The following is a 20,665-nucleotide window of genomic DNA, read 5'->3' on the forward strand; positions in this document are numbered from 1 at the left end:
TATTGGATGGGCACACACCTCAGAAGTCCAGGATGCCCTCTGGGAGGTAAAGGATCCCAACTCTGAAGCTTTCTGGGCCCCAGGGATTTGCGTGAATTGAAGATAGACCTGCTAGAGAATGTTTCTAGGAAGCGATCTCCCAGGAGCCCCCCAAAACAGGATTTGATTCACCAAAGTTTAATCTCCCCGTACCATCTCAGGCACGTGGTTTGTGTATCAGATAAGGAACAAGTGGGTCCGGCTCGGGAACTCAAGTGCACTCAGATTTGGAGAAGGTGAGCAATCAGACGATTGCCGTCGGCTCAGGAGATGGCCGAGGCCTGACCGGTCTGGTCTGGTCCGGGAGTTGCTGATTCCCAATGGCAGGACTGAGTCAGAGGCTCCCCTCTGACTCAGCTTGCATATCTCAGTGACTGTTCCATGCTGCCAGTTGACACCCCAGGGCCCTGGGCTGCTGTCCTAATGCTTGTCTCAATCAAGTTTCCACTAGACTAGCATTCAGAGGGTCCGAGTTCAAAGGCCACCCTGATGCTTACTATATATGGCCTTGGAGAAATGCCTTCTCCTTTCTAGATCTCAGTTTATCTCATTTGTCTTCCAGCTCTGAATCTCCTGATTTTGGGGTGGGGAAGCAGGCCCTGAAACGTGTTTGTGTGAGGGGGGAGAGGGGAGTAGAGCCTTGAGTCATGCTCATGGCGCGCGCAGGTGGTGGAAAGGCTAATTATAGGCCACAAAGGGAGGATGCCGCCACTTCCCTCCTTGTCCCTCTCCGGCCACTTGGAGGCCGACCTGGAAACTGGCCTCCTCCCCTCTGCCTTCTAGGAAACCCCAGCCCCACCAAGAGCCCGGCCCCCCCTTCCCTCCCTCTTCTCTGGCTCGGCTTCTTCCCAATGAGTTTTGTCCTGTTTACCATGGTCCTTGTTTGTTTGGGGGGATGAGGAGAGGCAGGTGCCCAGGGCACGGGGGAAAAAGAAGGACGGGCAGAGTTTCCAAGGGAACTCAAGGGGAGTTTGAATTTCCATCGGGACTAGAGAGGAGTTTCTAAAGAACTGATTTCCTGGGGTCTTGTGCCCAGGCTGCCCATCACCAGGCTGCCAAGCTTCTCAAGAGGGATCTTTCTATCCCAAGCTGGGCCGGCCCTCAGAGACACGGTTCCCCCCCTGACACCTGTGCCCCAGTAGAACTTGTGCTCAATGCTGGCATTTACATTCTAGTGCCCGAGATCCCAGGGATTCCTGATCTATGGCCTCATGAGAACACTAGTGCCAGTTGGTAGCCTTCGAGACTAATGGTGTGAGCCTCTAAACTGAGGAGATCATGGTCCCCCCCGGAAGACTTTATTCCATCCCATATGGATGGTTCTGTTCTTCCCCAATGCCCCCCCCCCCCCAAGGGGCAGTTAAGAGTCAAGCAGTGCGTTTTCTTTTCTTATTCATTTACTTTCTTTTTTTTCCTGATTTTTTTGTGCAGCAAGAGAATTGTATAAGTATGTTTCTACATATTGGATTTAACATATATTCAACATGTTTAACATGTCCTGGATTGCCTGCCATCTAGGGGAAGGGAGGGAGGGGGAAGGAGGAGAAAAATCTGAACCACCAGGCTAGGCGAGGGTCAATATTGACAAATTATCCGTGCATGTGTTTTAAAAAGAACAAGCTTTATTAAAAAAAATCAATTCAATTAAATGAAAAAGAGTCAAGTGTCAGGCATAATTACCTTTAGGTGAGAACAGACCCTCGTGTCTCATGAACAACCTTCCACACTTCTAGTACTCCCCGGCTGGGCCTTTTCCCTTTCCCTCCTCCCCCCCCCCGCCCCATGCCAGGGCATCTCCCCACACTCATACACTCCCAAGAGGAAAACGGGCAGTAAGAAAACAGCTTCTTCGGCCCTCCCCAGTATCCATAGTCCCAGTGACCGGTGGGCTCTGGGTTTGCTCCTTCAAGCCATCCGATCTGAGCTGGTCCTCAGTTCTGGCTTGGTCCAGAAGGCTTGATCCCAAAGCTCCCCTGTTGTTCTCCGACTACCTGCTCGTTGTCCCGTGGTTCCCAGATCCCAGCTTGGGCCAGGAACTCCCCGCTCCGCCGATGTCTCCTTCCTCCGTCATCATCCTCTGGTTTGTAAGGCCCTGTCCAAGACACAGATGGCCAGAGTTCTCTGCAGGGCCTCTTCCTCCAAGGATATAGATGAGGGCAGTTATTGGCCATCAACAACATGTTGTCTGAGGCCCCATGATGTGCCCACAGCAGTGCCCTGTCAGGAAAACATGCCAGTCAATGCCCTCACTAAGACCTCATCAGTAGGGCACAATATCTAGCCATCTCTCCCACTCCATGTCGATTTCTGATATTTGGAAGGAAGGAGCTGCCATTACTTATGCCTGTATGTCTTTCAATACTTGTGATTTATTCTTTTCTTTTCTTTTTTTTTCCTGAGGCTGGGGTTAAGTGACTTGCCCAGGGTCACACAACTAGGAAGTGTTAAGTGTCTGGTGCAAGATTTGAACTCAGGTCCTCCTGATTTCAGGGCTGGTGTTCTATCCACTACACTATCTGGCTACCCCACAAGTGTCAGATTTTACATTTAATCCTATTGAATTTTAGCTGAATAGATTCAGCTCAATGCTCTGATCTGGTGAGAACTTTTTGGATCCTGATGCTCTCATCCAGGCGGTAGCTGTCTCTGACTTTAGGGCTGATGCTTTATTCACTACACCAGCTAGCTGTCCCCTCAAATACAGACTTTTGGATCAAGTTTGGTGCTCTTTCGACTCCGGCTCCCATCGTATCTCTGATCCCTAGCTGCCAATCTCCGTCGGGCACTCTGGGAACCAAGCAGCTTCTAATGTGATTCCCTCTTGATCCTGGTACTTAGATCTAGACATGGCACTTGACAGGATATAATACAGGTGAGAAGTAGACCTAAAGCATTTTACACGTTCTCACAACAACTCTGGGGGCAGGCATTATTGGCTCCATATGACAATTGAGCAAACTGAGGCAAAAGACAGTTACGTGGCTTGCCCAGGATCACATCACTAGTGTCGGAGGCTGGATTTGAACTCAGATATTCTGCCTGGGTACTTCATCTTCTGCAGCTGTTCTGGTAGCCAAGCAGGAGCCCTACTGTGGGGCTGGCTTCTCCATCAGGCATGGAACAGAGCAAAGCTTACTGCCCCCCCCCAGGGGATGGAGCCCGTGTCCTAGGCCTCGTTAGCAGGCCAGCCAGAACATCTGAGCTAGGCCCCTTCTGCCAGTAGCTTCGCTGAGAAGACCCCCCACTCTGGAGGACCCCGGTACCCAGAATGCCAGTGAACAGCTTCAAAATCGGCCAGTGCCTAAGCTAGAATCTTGTAGGGGTTTGAGGAAGTTTGAAGAAAAGATCCAGAAAAAACCAAATGAGATCTAGCCTGGCCCGAGGCCATCTAACCTCCCAGATAGTCAGGAAGCAGGGGCCTGTGGGAAGGAGGAGAGCCTGGGGATACAGATGGACGGGGGTGGGGTGGGGATGTGGCAGGGGGCTAGGGAAGGAACCATTTGGGGGTCGGCAACGCCAACCAGGGGAGTGGGGCTTGGTGTGCTGCAAGCCTGCCTTCCCTCCCACAGGGGAACACGCTCAGCTAAGCTGCAGCAGGAACAGGATAGAGAGAGGCCCAGAGACCTGGGCTGGAGCCCGGGGTGATGACTTGGAAGTCCCTCCCTGCTTACGCCTGAGACCTCTGGGCCCAGCTGTGTGGACAGTCTTGACGACCACCCTCTTGGTTTTGCTTGATTGTGTGGAGCCTCTCTCTGGGGTTTTTTGATCTTTTTGGGGGGACTCCTGCTTCAGAGTTTGCTTGGACTCTCTCTCTGCCTCTTGTTCCCAGGCCTGAACATGTAAGGCAATTCAAACAAAATTTGAGCAGAAAAAACTTTAAAAAAAAAAAAAACACACCAAAAATGAGTTGGATTGGCTGATCCATCCAGGATCCTTCTAAACCTCGGATCCTGAGATCTGATCACCAATGGCTTCACACAGAGCCAACGTACTGAGGCTTCCAGAGTGGTCAGCAAGAGCTGCTGAGAGGGGCGCAGTGGATAGAGCACCAGCCCTGAAGTCAGGAGGACCTGAGTTCAAATCTGGTCTCAGACACTTAACACTTCCTGGCTGTGTCACCCTGGGCAAGTCACTTAACCCTAATTGCCTCAGAGGGAAAAAAAAGAGCTCCTGAGAGGGGTTAGGGCAGGAGTGGGGAGAGTCATTGACAACCTACTGACCACATAGACAGAAACGTTTTTTGTGGGCCGGTTTTCTTCTTTTAGTGGCTAAACTCCTTTCTTCCCTCCTGGGTCAACCTGTCCAGGCTTGCCAGGTGCCTTGGCCCTCATCCCCTGCTCTAACTTTCCCCTGAAAGGAAAGTTCCCAGCTCACATCCTGTCCAGGATCTCAATGGACAGCTCTACCTGGGCTCCGAGCCAGCCGGAAGGTAGGTGTGCTGTGGAGGGAGAGAAGGGGGGCTAGCAAACTCCATCACTTCAAGTCAACACCCTTTTCCCCCTCAAAGATCATATGGAGCTCTTCAGCACATGGGACAAACAAAAGGGGAACTGCCTACGCTGGTCGAGTATCCCTGAGTTACAGCAGCACATAAGGGGAGCCCCAAGGTTGGAGGACCCAGTCAGCTATGCCCTGAATGTGTTCTAGAGGCTTGAAAATAAATAGGGATTGAGGGCAGTAAGGTGGGTGCAGTGGATGGAGCACCAGCCCTGGAGTCAGCAGGACCTGAGTTCAGATGTGACTTCAGACACATAACCAAGCTGTGTGACCCTGGGCAAGTCACTTAACCCCAATTGCCTCAGGGAAAAAATAAACAAATAAACAAATGAATGAATGAATAAACAAATAATATATATATAAATATATAAATAGGGATCTCTGATTTAACTCAGGTTCCAGGGAGCTCCCTCCACTAAGAAATTCTGAATGGGGGAAGCTGCCTGGTACCTGGGATTCAAATCCAGCTCTGCACTTATTATCAGAGTGACCTTATGCAATCACTTCCACTTTCTGGGTCCCAACAGCTTCAGCTGGGGGTGGTTTGTTTCTTTTTTGCTGAGGCAATTGGGGTGAAGGGACTTGCCCAGGGTCACAACTAGGAAGTGATAAGTGTCTTGAGATCAGATTTGAACTCAGGTCCTCCTGATTTCAGGGCTGGCGCTCTATCCACTAGCCTAACTTCATCTGTAAAATGGAAATAACACGTGTTCTCTCGCCCTCAACGGGTGGTTGTGGGGCCCAAATGAGAACTAGCAGAGGAAATATGAATGCACTGGAATATTACACATGGCAGAGCAAAGCAGTTTAGCAGACAGAGTTGGTGCCTTTTGTTGGGGACTCCCGCCCTGGGTGGAAGTCCCACCTTTCTAGTGACTTGTGTAACTTTGTTACACATTTTGTTACATAAGTTACGCACTTTGTTACACAAGTTACACATTTTGTTACATAAGTTACACACTTTGTTACACAAGTAACAACTTGTTACACAAATTCCTTCCCTTCCCTGGAGCCTTCAGAATGAGGGGGTCTGCTAGGTGACGCTTCCAGCTCTAAATCTATGATCATATATTGATTATTTGTATTCACCATGCAAGGTATGATATGAAAACGTTGGGCCTTGCAGTCCAGGAGCCCAAGGCTAACTGCGCCTTTTAGCCCGTTAGCCCTACCTCTGTCCCTCCTACCACCCCCCCCCCCCCGCCAGCCTGATGCCTATGAATCCATGATCCTCTGAAACCTATCCTGGTTCCCCAAGATATGCGTCCCTGCCCCTGCATGGCATTTTGCTTTGTGAAGAATGGCACTTTATTTGCTCAGACTACCATCTGGAGCCCTCTTTCACCAAGGCCCCGTGGTGTTCAGTAGGTGCAACCCCTCTGGGGTTGCCTCAGATGTTCCCTGATTGAGCCCCAATCTGTCAATCAGAGATAATCATCACAGGCTTGCACTCAGAAGGGCACCACCCCTCACCCCCCCACCCCATATTCCGGGCAGTTCCCCTGCCACAGCGCACAGGTTGGACGCGTGACAGGCCGGCCGGCCAGTTTTTACCTGCGTCTTCCAGGGACAGACAGCAACTCTCCAGTTTCCCTTTGACCATCCTTTCTCTTCTCTCCAACGGCGCGGTAGCCTGAAACAGAAATTCTGAGCTTATTCAAAGCTCGGCTCTTTCTAAAGCCAAATTTCTTTCAGGTTTAGGGGTCTAGTTCTCTTTGGGCCCAGGGTCTGGCTTGTCAAATTTCCAGAACCTCAGAAGTCATTTAGATCCCCTTCCTAATTTGACAGAGGTGGAGACTGAGGCCCAGAGAAGGGAAGTAACTGGGCTGAGGTCACATAGGTAAGAAGTGACAAAACCTGAGGGGATTTGAAATTACCTGGGTCTGGTTCTGCTATCTGTATGATTTTTGGTCAAGTCAAGTTCTCTGGGCCTCGGTTTCTTCCTCTGTAAAATTACAGGGTTGGATTGAGCTGATAAGAACCCCTACAGCTCTAAACTCTTCCTGTCAGGGAAGAAGAGGACTTTTTGCTATCCGTGGGCCTTGGGTAGAAGGAGGGACTGAGGTCTAGCCTCAAGGCAACTGGGTGTTCGAGGTTGAGAGTTGGAAGGAACTTTGGGGCTCCTTCAATCCAACTCCCTCCTCTGACCAGGGAAATGAAGGGCCTTGCCTGATACCCCAGCTAGTGGCTGAAGCAGGATTTGAAAGCAAATTCTCTGAGTCACTGCCTCTTTAGTGACACGATGGCCTCGGTATCAGTGAAGGAGTGCTCTAGATTATCTCAGAATATTTGAGCCTATTGGGAGAGTTCCCTCCTCAGAGAGCTACGGCCCAGGGGGAACTGTCCCAGTACGATGTTCTGAGATAATATCGCCGTCAGCCATGTTTCTTGCGGGTCTCAGCTAGAAAGCATCAGACGGCCGACAGAGAGGCTAGTGGGAAGACAGACCCCCATGGTGTCACATGATGGATCTGAGGTGTCATCCCTCCTCTAGGACTGTGATTCATTCTGAGCTTATTGTTTGGGTGGCAACCCCCAGCACTTAATATGTCCCAGCCCCACAAAGGATGACTGCCCCTCTCACACAATAGACAATATCTGGGCCAAAAAAGGACAAAGTCCCGCTCTGGGGGGGCTCCGGGCTGTGTCTGCAGCCCTGGGAAGAGAGCTGGGTGGTAGCGACAGCCAAAGCCGATGGCGGGGGCCCGGCCCTGTATCACTGGGAAAATGAGTTTGGGTGTTACCAGTCCCTTGATGTCTGAGTGATTCCACATGCTCCCTCCTCAGCTAGCTCGGAGATCTCCCACCTACTCGGGCCTTCTTGGGGGGGGCCGCAGGGCGGGGAGGAAGGCTTTGAAAGAAGAGATGGTTTCAATCTTTGCTTTGGCATAACACTTTTTCAAAATCCATTCTCTTACCTGATCTCAGATGCAGGAAAGGCGGCCCGTGTGTTCCTTGTCACGGTGAGGACCTCAGGCGGGATCCTCACGGGAGCCAGAGCTATAGCTAGCGGTTTTGGCGGCAAGGGACAAAGCATTGTGAACAGCCACCAGACAGTTGAGACAAACAGAGAGATTTGGGGTGGAGTGGGGGGAGGGGAAAGAAGCAAGGAGGCAGAGAAGCTGGGCACACGGCAAAGCCATTGTCTGTTGGGGAGGTGACGGTAGGGATGGGAAAGCAAGGCAGGGGCTCAAAGTCCCATGAACCAAAGGAATGGAGAAGCATTGAAGCTCTTCACAGTGAGACATGATTAAATAAGTACTTATGGAGAACAAGGTCAGCTGGAAGATGGCGCTTCGGGAAACTTGCCAGAAAGGGAGCTGATGGGTGACCTTCAAAGGAAACATGGAGAAAAGGGTCAGCTTGGCTCGGCTCAGCCCACCACTGTCCAGCTCAGCTCAGCTCCGCCCACTGCTAGCTAAAATAGGCCCAACACAGATGAGCGCCCCCCCCCCCCATTCTGCCCTGCCTACCCCAGCCTAGCTTGGCCCAGTCTAGCTCTGTATTCCAAAATGGCAGAACCCAGGTTGACCAAGCAACAAGCCCTCGGGAAAGCTGTTCAGAAACAGCCCCTTGTTGGTTCCCTCATGTCATGTGATCCCAGGTTCTGTTCTAGAATCTTCACCGTGGAAAATTCTAGGCGTACAGGAGCTCACTGCACAGGAATACATGGGTTCCACAGAGCTAGGAAGACCTCGGGAGCCTGGTCAGTTGGGGCAGCCAAGGCGCGCTCAGGATCGGGACAGACCTGAATGGAGATCCTGGAAATGGTACTGATTTCAGTCTTGGTCTTCTACACTTTACATTGCAGATAATAATAGCAGCTCTCTCAGCAGGACGCATGAGATCATGTGGATCAGACAGCTTACAACCAGAAGGGACTAGCTAGATGATAGCTCTTATTACTAAGAGAACCCATGAATTCTGGGAGAGACAGAACATAGAGCAGAAAATGTCAGGGCTGGAGAGACAGGGTTCTTAACCTGGGGTCGGTGAACCTTTTTTTTTTTTTTTTTAATAAACATATTTCAATAACCGCATCTCAGTAAAATTGGTTTTCTTTGTGATCCTGTGTATGATCCTTTACCCATTAAAAACCCAGTCCAGAGAAAGGGGCCATAGGCTCACGGCATCCAGGACACCCACATTTAAACACCCCTGCATTAGAACAGAGAAGGTCAAAGCAAATGGGGATCTCAGAACACGGAACAGAGACTAGCCCCGAGGAGCCTCGAGATCATAGGATTGCACATCGAAAGCCAAAAGGGACCTCAGAAACTATCTAGTTCAAGCTCCTCTTTTAAGAGGTGAAGAAAATGAGGCTGGGGGAGAGAGATTTTCTCTTTTTTAACAGATGAAGAAACTGAGGCTGGGGGAGAGAGACTTTCCCTTTTTTAACAGATGAAGAAACTGAGGCTGGGGGAGAGAGACTTTCCCTTTTTTAACAGATGAAGAAACTGAGGCTGGGGGAGAGAGACTTTCTCTTTTTTAACAGATGAAGAAACTGAGGCTGGGGGAGAGAGATTTTCCCTTTTTTAACAGATGAAGAAACTGAGGCTGGGGGAGAGAGACTTTCCCTTTTTTAACAGATGAAGAAACTGAGGCTGGGGTGGGAGAGACTTTTCCCACACTCCCACATTTAAACATAGGTCCTGTGACTCCAGATTCAGTAAGGTCATCTCATATGACCTCCTCATTTACAGAAGAGGAATCTGAGGGCTAGAGAGAAGGGACTTACCTAATGTCAACCCAAAGTTGGTGACCCGATGGGACACTTGCCGGTGGCCTAGAATTCCAGTCTTCCTGAGGACATGGGGCTTTTCGATGCAGAAGCTTCATCTTCAAGGAACGAAGAGGGGCTGTTTGGATGGCAGCAGAAGCCCGGAGCTTTCTGGGATGTGTCAGTTGGCTGTTTCTTGCCGTTCCTAGAGGACTCTGGGCTAGACAACTTCAGCTGGCCGCTGGGATCTTCTTTCTCCCCTCCGGCAGCCTGTGGCTGAGGCCCCCCCCCCAAATAGTCAAATTGCAGGCAAGGGTGTGTCTGAGCAGACCTCAGACAGACTGTGTCTTTTCTTCCCTGTGTCTGGCAGGGGCTCTCAGCTATTTCCAATTGCAAAAGTTGGCCAGGGGGAGAAGGAGGAGGAGGAGGAGGAGAAAGAGGAGGAGGAGGAGAAGAAGGAGGAGAATGAGGAAAAAGAACAGGAGGAGGAGTAATGGATAAGAAGAGCTTTTTGGAGCTCAGCTTGCTGCCTTCTCAGAGCCTTGACCCCAGCAAAAACTCTTCTCTCTCTTCTCTCAATCCTCCTTTTGTGGACCCCCCTCCTCCTCCCAATGCAGACACAGGTCAGGGAGTCATGGGATATCTGAGCTGGAAGGAATCTTGAAGTTTGTCTAGTCCAACCCCCTTTGGTTTAGGGATAAGGAAACTGAGGCACAGAAGAGGTGATATTTTATAGGGGAAGGGAATGATGATTCAGCAGTTGGGGACCCAGGTTCAGACTCTACCTCTGATACTACCTGTATGGCCTTGAACAAGTTACTCCTCTGTGGGCCTCAGTTTCCTCATCTGTAAAATGAGGAGATTGGGCTACATGGTCACTGAGGGCCTTTATCAACCCCAGAGTTAGGATCCTATGATTCCAAGTCCCTTTCCTATTCTGGACCTCAGTTTCCTCATCTGTAAAATGAGGAGATTGGGCTACATGGTCACTGAGGGCCTCACCAGCCCTATAGTTAGGATCCTATGATTAAAGGAAGTCTAAGATGACACAAGATCCTAGGTCTAGAGCTTTCAGGGACCCTGATGACCATCTTGCCCAACCCCCTCATTTTACAGGTGAGGAAATTAGGGTTCAGAGGAAGTAAGAGACTAGCTTAAAGTCACACTTCTAGTAAGTGACAGAACCAGGACTGGATCCCCGGTCATGTGACTCCCAATCTAGTGCTCTTTCCATGGTTGCACTCCTCTCCATTTGCATTTGCTACCTCCCTCCTTCAGGATTTTCTATTTGATTCCATTTCCATTCATTCAACAACCATTTCTACTCCTGGGTACAAGGCCCCGGAGAAATCACCCTGCAACCCAGATCTCACAGATGGAAGGGACCCACAGACAATCAAGTCCAATTGGCTCCTCCTCATCAATCTCCTCTATGTTGATCTCTGCTAAGTCATCATCCAGGACTCACTGGAAGGCCTCAGATGAGCAAGACACACTCCCTCCCAAGACTACTCATTCCATTTCTGGGCAGTTCTCACTATTATCAACTTTTTACTTCATAGAATCTGCCACCATGATACTCTCATTTCCTGCTCCAAATCCTGCCTCCTTCTCCCAGCCTAGTGGAATAAGTCTAATCCATCTTTTGCATATTTATTTCAAATACCATAAGACTGCTGTTATGTCCCCTCCAAGGTTTCTTCAGGCTCCACACACTCAGTTTCTTTAAGGGATCCTCATCTCATACGGTCTTAAGGCCCTTTACCATCTTGGCTACCCTTTTTTTCTCAATAGTATTTTATTTTTCCAAATTCATGTAAAGATAATTTTCAACATTCATTTCTGTAAGACTTTGCGTTCCAAATTTCTTTCTCCCTTACCTCCTCTGTCCCCAAGACAGCAAGCAATCTGACATAGGTTACACATGTACAGTCTTTTTAAACATATTTTTATTTTATATTATTTATATATTTCTATTTTTCAGCACAAAGGAGAAAGAAAAAGCAAATGACAAAAAGAGGAAAATCCTATGCTTTGATTCACATTCAATCTCCATAATTCTCCCTCTTGATGTAGATAGCGTTTTCCATCCCAAGTCTATTGGAATTTCCTAAAATCACCCCGTAGTTGAGGAGAGCCAAGTCCATCACAATTGATCCTCACATGATCTTGCTGATACTGTGACAATGTTCTCCCGGTTCTGCTCACTTCACTCAGCATCAGTTCACAGAAGTCTTTCCAATCTTTTCTGAACTCAATCTGCTGATCATTTTTTATAAAACAATAATATTGCATTACATTCATATTCCATAACTTAATTCAGCCATTCTCCCACTGATGGACATCCACTCAATTTCGGGTTCCTTTTCGCTGCCCTTGTATGGGCAACTTCCAGCTAACCCATGGCCTGCCATTTTATATGGCGCCTTAGATGAGACCCTGAGTGAGGCAGAGAACAAAGGTGCTATCTTTCACCTTCCTTAGTTCTGTCCATTGTGAATTCTTAATGAAGATTAAGATCACGTTGGTCGTTTTTTTGTTTTGTTTTGTTTTAACCTGTCACACTTATTACACTCTAAAGTTCTTAGATCCTTTTCAAGACAGTTGCTTTCTGGGGCAGCTAGGTGGCGCAGTGGATAGAGCACCAGCCTTGAATTCAGGAGGACCCAAGTTCAAATCTGGTCTCAAACACTTAACACTTCCTAGCTGTGTGACCCTGGGCAAGTCACTTAACCCCAGCCTCAGGGGAAAAAAAAAGAGAGAGAGAGAGAGAATTGCTTTCTGAGTCTAGTCACTTTGGGGCTACTTTGGGCCATTATTGAAAGGATTTGCTCCTAATATGACTTGATATACTCTGATTGGCCCTTGGGTCATTCTCCAGCTGCCAGTAAAAAGGCATTGTATGTGTGAAAATGACATCTTCTAGCCAGTTTTCTCTGGGCTGTGGCTCTCCAGATGGTGGGATGGGACATCAGGGAGGGGATGGTCAGGGTGCTTCTCCAGCTCAGCATTGTGGTGATCCTGCCCACACAGTAGTCAATGCTGAAGACTGCAATGAGGCAAACTTGCATGGGACCTCTGGTCACCCTTACTACTTCTCTCCTTATTCTTTTTTGATCTTAGGGGAACAGTGGACATGTCCTGATTGGCTATAACTTTATGAATCCTGAAAGTTCTGAAGATTCTGGGAGGTCTTCAAATGCTAGCTGTGGCGTTTCCTGGAGAGGCCGGCACTGATCACAGAGAAATATTTGTGCGGGCAGAAAGGCGATTGGCTCAGCTTGACTGGGCCCACGGCAGAAATTCTGTCCCACTCCCTGTTCTAAACTCAGCCATTGCTGTGTGGATTGGTTTGTGGATTGAGTTCAGTGCTGGGCAAGCCTGACCTCTAATTAGCAAAATTAGACTCCTCATTGACACATTCGTTGGCTTGCTAACAAAGCCCCACCCCAGGCTTCCAGGAACAAAGCTAATAATAGTTATAGTTATGGCTCAAAAGTCTAAAGTTTCCCTAAAATGGGAGAGGTAAGCGAGGTACCCGATTCACAATGTAAATCACGTATGGTAGAAGTTGTTTATTCCTATCCAGAAAGAAACGTCAGATACATATAGAAAGAGAGAGTGCATTAACAGAATGATTTAAACAAGATTTATCACTCCATATAAAACTCAAATGGGTTTGTAATTTCAGCAATTTGGAAGCTGAACAATGTAGATTGAAACTCATCTACACTTTCCATCCAGTGGGACTCTCATCCGTGTCCTCTCCAAACTTCATCAGGTTTACAAGCTGCTGGGAGACTAGTGGTTAAATTCCCCACAGGATATAAATCAATTTTAAAGGCTCACTAATTAGGCTTTTCATATTTCACCTTGGATTGCCACTGTCTATCTCCTGGTAAAAATCTGTCTATAGAACAACCAAGCTGGCATAATGGCAGATTGGTCACAAGAGCCGAATCCTTATGAACATGTACGTCATACTTTGCCTATTTCAATCACCCATGTGGACTTTGACTAGTTTCCTGCCCTCTTACTGAGCAGGAAAGAGGAAGTATGTATGAATGCAAAAGGCACTAACTAACCAAGTTAGCCTTCTGCTGTAAACCTCTCAGATCCAGAGAGAGATAGTGTTGGGCCTATACTCCTTTCCCCTCCCCCCCCAGCCATACAAAAATCCATGGCATCTCTGTTGCCTCTTTGAGTTTGTTTTTTCCTGTTGTTGGGTGAAGGAGTTTTGGCGATAGCTTGAGCTTTGAAAGGTCAAAAGAGTGAGTCACTCGAGGCTTGGGAATTGGAATCCATGGTAGAGTTGTGCCTATAGCCAGGTCAGGTACAGGAGTCAGCCCAGCAGTACATTGATGCCCACGATGTTCCACAGCAAGGAAGGGCAACAAGAGAATGGCTTATTTGAAATCGCACTTGGCGGGGTGAATGCTTTGTAGCAACTGATTTAAGTTTGAGTCCACTCTCCCCAGGGAAAGGGCAAGACTATGTCTCTGATTCAGAGATATGTGTTTGTTACTGCAGTTCTTGATGTATTTTCCCGGTAGGTCTCCCTTTAAAACAAAACAAAACAAAACAAACAAACAAAAACCTGATGTTGACTAGTTAAATTGGTAGTGGGGCACTGATCACTGAGTTAGTCGATGATAAAAAGGAAACACTAGCATAGTTAGTGATTGATGGATAGAACACATCACACTGGGGGGCTTGTGGCTGAAAGTATCAAAGGAATAACCCTTAGGATTGTAAGGGGGAGATACAGTTAGCCTGTCTATCAGACTTAGCTTTGCCTGTCTCCCTCGCCTTCTTGTCTTGGTCTTCCTGACGTGTTTCCAGACTCAGTTCAAGGATCATCTCCTGCAGGAGGTCTTTCCCGGTCCCACCCAGATGCTAAGACCTTCTCTCTTATATTTCTTCCTATCTATTTTGTATGTATCTTATGCAAACATACAAACACACATACATGTGTGTTTGTGTGTGTGTGTGTGTGTGTGTGTGTGTGTATGCACAATCTCCCCTAAAAAAGGCAGTTTGGTGATTCAGTAGATCAAGCTCTGGACCTGGAAGACCTGAATTCTGGCCTCACACTATCTGTGTGACCTTGGCCAAGTCCCCTTAGTTCCTCATCATGAAGGTGCTGGGGAAGGAAATGGCAAACCATTCCAGTGTCCCTACCAAGAAAACCCCAAATGGGGTCATGAAGAGTTAGACTTGATTCAACAATAACAATTACCGAATGTCAGCTCCTCAATGACTGGGACTCCTTTTGCCCTTTCTTTGTATCCATAGAACCTAGCACAGTCCTTGGCACATAGGCCGGGCGCATAAATGTCTGTTGCTTGCTTGCCTGGGCTGCCTGGGCTGATCCACGGAAGGGGATCTCCAGGGAGAGGCAGAGTGGAGGGAGCCAGCACCTTCATGTGCCCCAATACTGTCCCCCCCCAATACTTGGCTCCCTCTCTAGACTGTGTCTGCCCGGACTTACACCTGCTTGTTCTGCCTCCATCAGGGCAAAGTAGGTCCTGGCACCCTATAGCAGCAGCCTTGTCAGGGGAGTGACAAACCCGCCATAGACCAAGCAGTACTACAAACAAGGGGCTCCATTCGCGGGCCAAGGGAATCTGTTTGCTTTAAGGGAGGATGAGAACAATAAGGGAGGAAGAACTCACCCCACAGCCTCACTCCTAGTCCCCGGCACCCGCCAAACCACGGGCCAGAGGCTGATGTGTATTTTTGCTGGCTAGAGGACACCCAGTGGTCCCTGCGGCTCCCCAGGGCCAGTCTTCCTCCCCATCCCCCAAATCCGAGATCAGATTTCTTTTCCTTGTGCTCTTGCTTTGTTTTGTGATTTGGATCCTTTTTAGCAGATGGCCCGAGACTGAGTCCCGGCTGCTCCAAAAGCATGGGGGGAAAGGAGGGGGGTGGAAAGAGCCCCCCCCCCAAGCTAGGAATTGAGAGACAAGGGTTCAAATTTGTCACCCACTCCCCGTGTGATGTCACTCTTTGGGCCTCAGTTTTCTATTCTGGAAAGTGGACACAATCCTTTTTGCACGATTTACCTCACAGTACCATAGAATTTTAGAGGTGGACCTTTAAGGTCGTTTAGTCTGACCGGCTTATTTTGTAAATGGGGAAACCAAGGCGGGGAGAGGGGGACTGGTTTAGGATAATAGCTCACAGGAGCATCCATAGTGCCGGAAAGGATCTTGGGAGTCCTTTAGTTCTGGGAACTGAAACCCCAGGGAGGGCTTAATCCGCTGAATTACGTCGGGGGGGGGGGGGGTCGGACTGGGGGTGGGGGGGCGGACGCGTGCGGGCCGGCAGCAGAGGCCCCTGGGAGCCCCAGGAGCAGAAGCGGCCGGGCCCCGCAGCCGTGCGCGCCAGGCCAAGTGCCAGCCGGGCCGGAGGGCCGGGCTTGGGAAGCGTCCCTGGCAAGGCTCCGGCCAGGGGAGCGTGGCTCCCAAAACCGCGGCCGGGGGACGGACGCGGAGCTCGGCCAGCGCAGCCTTCCGCGGCCCGCGCGCACCGCCCCCTGCTGGAGGCCGCGGAAAGGGCCGCTCCTCCCGGCTCACCCCGCGCCGGCTCCTCTGCTCAGAACGGCCCAGAAACCACTTAGAAAAGCAGCTGCCGGCCGGGAGCCCAGCCCCACAGACGGAAGACACCCCAGAAGGCCTTATTTTACAGAGGAGGAAGCTGAGGCTGGGGAGCAAGATCGCTCCTGGGGCCCAATTCCAGGGCCGGAAGGATCCCAAAAGGATAAGGCAGCCGGAAGGCCAGTCTAGGGTTAATGGGCCCAGTGACACCCCCTGAGCTGGCTGCCAGTTTCCTGCAGAGGCACCAAACGTCCACAGTGGGCACAGGATCATCTTTCACTCCCCTGCTGTGACTCCACAGATTTACCATATTCTCCTCCCCTCCCCCCCACCTTTTTGGGGAGGGGGGAGGCAATTGGGGTTAAGTGACTTGCCCAGGGTCACACAGCTAGGAAGTGTTAAGGGTCTGAGCTAGATTTGAACTCAGGTTCTCCCTCCTGCAGAGCTAGTGTTCTAACCACTGCCCCATCTAGCTGCCTGTACCCTATCCCTTTTGCAGACTGTCTTTTCAGCTTCAGCCTCTGACCCCCTCTGGATAGGATCCAGTTCCATCCCTTTAGTTGCTATGTGCGCGCAATCCGGAGGCCTTTTTATTTGTTCAGGAGCTCCTCACTGCTGCCATCCCAAACCTCCTCTGCTCCCCACAAGCCTCCCAAATCACCACTTTCCTCCAAGTTCTCCAAGGCCGCCCCATTTATTTGACTGGCCTTCTATGTTGTCTTTGGTTGGAAAATTGTTTGGCTCTGTCTTCTGTGGGTTCTGGGGCTCGAAAATTTGGTTTTGAGACATTATTTAAAAGGATTTGGAGGAGTCTGGGGGAGCCCTGGTGAGTCTCCCTGCCTTTCCTCTGCTATCTTGGCTTCCCCCCTCATGTTTTCCTGGAAAAAAGGAAAAAGGATAAGAAGTCCCCCTTCCACCTCCTCTACCAGCCCCGGGTCCTTGACATTAATTCTCCACGTTCCTTTCCTCAAGCCCCTGCTAAAGACGCGGCCCTTCCGTTTGCCAGGTCAACAACACGTGTCCTTGATCCCATTTTCTCTAGCCAATCGCCCTCCTCTATAATCTTCATTGTCCCCTTGTCGGTTCCCCAATGTCTACAATGTCTACTGACATGGCAAGATTTCCATCCAATACCCAACCTTAAAAAAATCCCAATCTCCCCAGCCCTTCAAGGATGGCCCATTTTTCTCCCCAGTTTCACAAGCAAACTCCCAGAAAACAGCTCGTTCCATTCATTTGCTCTGCTTCCTCTCTGCTCTCCTCTGAGACTGGACTTGTGGATCTCATCACTCAACTGAAATGGTTTTTCTCCAAAGTTATCAGTGATTAATCGCCAAACCTCAAAGCCTTTTTCTTAGAGCTCATCCTTCTTTACATCTCTGGAGCGCTGGAAACTGCCGCCTACCTTTCCTGGATTCTCTCTCCTCTCCAGATTTGGGGGACTCTGCTCTCTCTTGGTTCTCCTTTTATCTTCTGGGTTCCAGGATGTGTTTCTGCCTGTCTCCCATGCCCGGATCACTTTCTCTCCTCCACTCAGAATACTGATCTCCCCAACTTTCTAGGAGTCCCAGCTAAATCCCCACTTTCCACAGGAAGTCTTGCTCAACCTCTCAATTCCACTGCCTTCCCTCTGTGAATTATTTTCCTTTTTTTGTATATAATTCGATTTGATACATTTGTTTACATGTTGCCTCCCCTATTTTATTTTTTACTTCTTTTTGTATCTCTAGTACATTGAACGGTGCCTGGAATGTAGTAGGTACTTAATGATATCATTTATTGCTCTTTCTCAATCTCCTTTGCTGGATCATCCATCTTGCCCCCCAACTGGGAGTATATTCCCCAGGCTTCCTTTTCCATTCTTTCTCCCCTTTCTCTCTTGGGTATCTCTTTAATGATCAACTTTATGCAGATGACTTCCAGATCCAGATATCCAGCCTTAACCTCTTTCCTAAAATCTAGCCTCCCATCTCCAACTGCCCATTGTTCATTTTGAAGTGATTCTCCCTTAGCCATCTCAAAGTCAATACCGATCTCATTCTCTTTCCCCTCAAATTCTCTCCTCTGACAAACTTCCCCCTTTCTGTTGAGAGTAACCTTATCTTCTAGCTTTAAAACCATGACAATAGCCTCCTAATTGGTCTCCTTTGCTTCTGATCTTATCACCTTTCTGGTTCTGGGGGCTTCAGGAGGGGTTGACTCCAGGGGTCAAAAATGAAGAGCTACAGATCAGATTTAGGGACCAGGGCTAAATTTAGATTCAGGAAGGACTTCTTTGATCTCTCCTCCATAAAACTGCCAACTTGATCTAGCTAAAGCACAAGTTTGACCCCTGTTCTAGAAGTTCAGGTTACTCTGTGGAGTCCAGAGGATAAAATGTAAATCCCTGGATGTAGCCCCTTTAGTCTCTGGCTCTCTGGACTCCCTGCCTCTCCAGGATGGTTGTAAATCTCTGTGCCTTCTGCATCTCACCCAACCTGACATGCAGTCACTAGAACCCAACATATCATCTCTTGTTTTCCTGCACCTTCAGGAAAGCCTCTAGTCCAGGAGACAGGACTCGTACACATACAACACTGAGGGACAGGCCCATTTCTCTAAACCCTCAAGGTCTACAAAACTGTCTCCTCACCACAAGCCTGGGAAGGAAGGGCTGCAGAATCACAAACTTTGAGGTGGAAGGGCCTTCGGAGGCCATTGTCTCCAAACCATCATGAAAGGACTCCCCACAGTACCATCTTAGATAATTTGGCTTCTCCCAGAAAAATCTCTGAGAAGGGGAAGTCTGCCCCCTCCCGACTTCCCACTTTGGGACAGTCCAAAGTATGAATCTAAAAGTGCCTCCTTTTCTCTACTCACTGCTTCAATTTTTGCCCTGTGGGACCAAAGAGACTGAGTGGAATCATCTTCCACGAGACTGCTCCCAGAGTCTTCTCTTCTCTTGATGAAACAGTCCCAGTTCCTTCAATGGATTCTCATAGAACACAAACTCTGGGGCCATCATCACCCTGGCTGTTCTCATCCAAACACTTCAGCTTGTCCATGTCTTTCTCAACCAACAGTGTTCAGAACGGAGACCTCCACTAGGTCTGACAGAGGACAGTGGGATTCTCATCTCACCATTCGTGCAAGCCCTAGCCATGGTTTTCTCATTCTCCATATCCCACTGCTGACTCATACTGAGCTCATAGTTCACTAAACCAGGGCTTCTTAAACTTTTTCTACTCGTGACCCCTTTCCACTCAAGAAAATTTACCCAGATATATAGGTTTATAAAGCAGGTATTACATTTATGAATAATAAGTCATGATTTCATGACCTCCTCATTCAGGGTTGCGAACCACAGTTTAAGATGCTGGAAATCATTTTCAGACAAACTACTGTCTAACGAGGCCTCCCCTACTTTGTATTAGTGAAGTTAAATTTGTGTACACAAGTGTCAGATTTTTTTTGCTGATGCAATTGGGGTCAAGTGACTTGCCCAGGGTCACACAGCTAGGAAGTGTTAAGTGTCTGAGGCTGGATTTGAACTCGGGTCCTCCGGACTTCACGGCCAATGCTCTATCCACTGCACCATCTGGCTGCCCTACAAGTGTCAGATTTTACATTTAATCCCACTGAATTTCATCTGAATAGATTCAGCTCAACGCTGTGGCCCGGCGAGAACTTTTTGGATCTTGATGCTCTCATCCAGGGCGGTAGCTGTGTCTTGGCTGTGTGACCTCTGCAAGTTTGATGAGCATGCCATGTGTTTACTCAAGTCTTTGAGAGGCCCAAGCCCAGTCCCTGAGCCCTGAAGCACTTGGTGGGGAGTTCTTAACCCTCTGATTTGAATCAATCTTAAAGGTGGGTTAGCTACTCAATTCAGAACCCATCTAATTGTATGGTTTTCTAGTCCCTATTTTTGCATCTTCTCTACAGTCTCTGCTCTCAAGAAACTCACAGTCTAATGGGGACGACAGCATCTAGCCAACTATGTAAGCTAATTAGAGACAGGAGAAATTGGAGATCATCGATACAGGGAAGGCCCTAGAGCTAGGGTTGCTTGGGGATAGAAGATGGGATTTTAACAGGGAGCTGAAGAAAGCCAGGGAAGCAGAAAGTGGGCTCATATGAGGAAGGAAAGAGTAAAGACATGAGAATGGACAGTGAAAATGCATGAGATCCCAAGAGATGGGATGTTTTAGTTGAGGAACAGCAAGGTCAATGTCGTTGGATCATAAAACAGGTGGAAGTGAGCACGTATGAGATTGGAAAGGTTGGATAAAGTGGGACGGGGCATGAAGGGCCCTGGACACCAAAGACAGGAATTGATTCTGGAAGTGTTGAGATGATTCAAGATAATTCCAATAGACTTGGAATGGAAAATGCCATTTGCATCCAGAGCGAGAACTATGGAGACTGAAGGTGGAGCAAAGCAGAGTATCTTCTTGTTGTTGTTGTTTTCTTTCTCATTTTTTTTGCACTTTTGATCTGGTTTTTCTTGCAGAGCACGATGAATATGGAAATGTTTTTAGAAGAGTTGCTTGCTGATTCGGGGAGGGGAGAGAAGGAAGAAAATCTGGACCACGAGGTTTTGCAAAGGTGAATGTTGCAAACTACCTTTGCACGTGTTTGGAAAAAATAAAATGCTATCCTAAAAAAGAGATTCTGGAGGTGATAGGGAGCCATTGGAGTTTATTGAGGGGGGGTGACGTGGTCAGGTCTATGTTTTAGGAAGATCAATTTGACAGCTAAGTGGAAGATGGACTAGGGTTGAGACAGAGAGACCAATCAGCAGGCAATTGTTACAGGCCAGGGGTGGGGTGAT

The 20,665-nt window shown here is 48.7% G+C and overlaps 1 long non-coding RNA gene across 2 annotated transcripts; it reads right to left on the minus strand.

Moving 5' to 3' along the window:
• Positions 1-1,841: 1,841 nt before the first annotated feature.
• LOC141548665 (uncharacterized) lies at positions 1,842-9,614 on the minus strand. Of its 2 annotated transcripts, none has more exons than XR_012484021.1 (5): positions 9,275-9,614; positions 7,455-7,868; positions 6,414-6,481; positions 6,091-6,169; positions 1,842-2,256 (listed from the first exon to the last, which is right to left on the minus strand). It is a non-coding gene; the product is annotated as an uncharacterized LOC141548665 (long non-coding RNA). The 2 variants fall into 2 exon arrangements; XR_012484020.1 differs by having other exon boundaries at positions 7,281-7,868.
• Between the last annotated feature and the right edge of the window lie 11,051 nt (positions 9,615-20,665).

Source organism: Sminthopsis crassicaudata, chromosome X (assembly GCF_048593235.1).
Source record: "Sminthopsis crassicaudata isolate SCR6 chromosome X, ASM4859323v1, whole genome shotgun sequence".
Classification (NCBI taxonomy): Eukaryota; Metazoa; Chordata; class Mammalia; order Dasyuromorphia; family Dasyuridae; genus Sminthopsis; species Sminthopsis crassicaudata.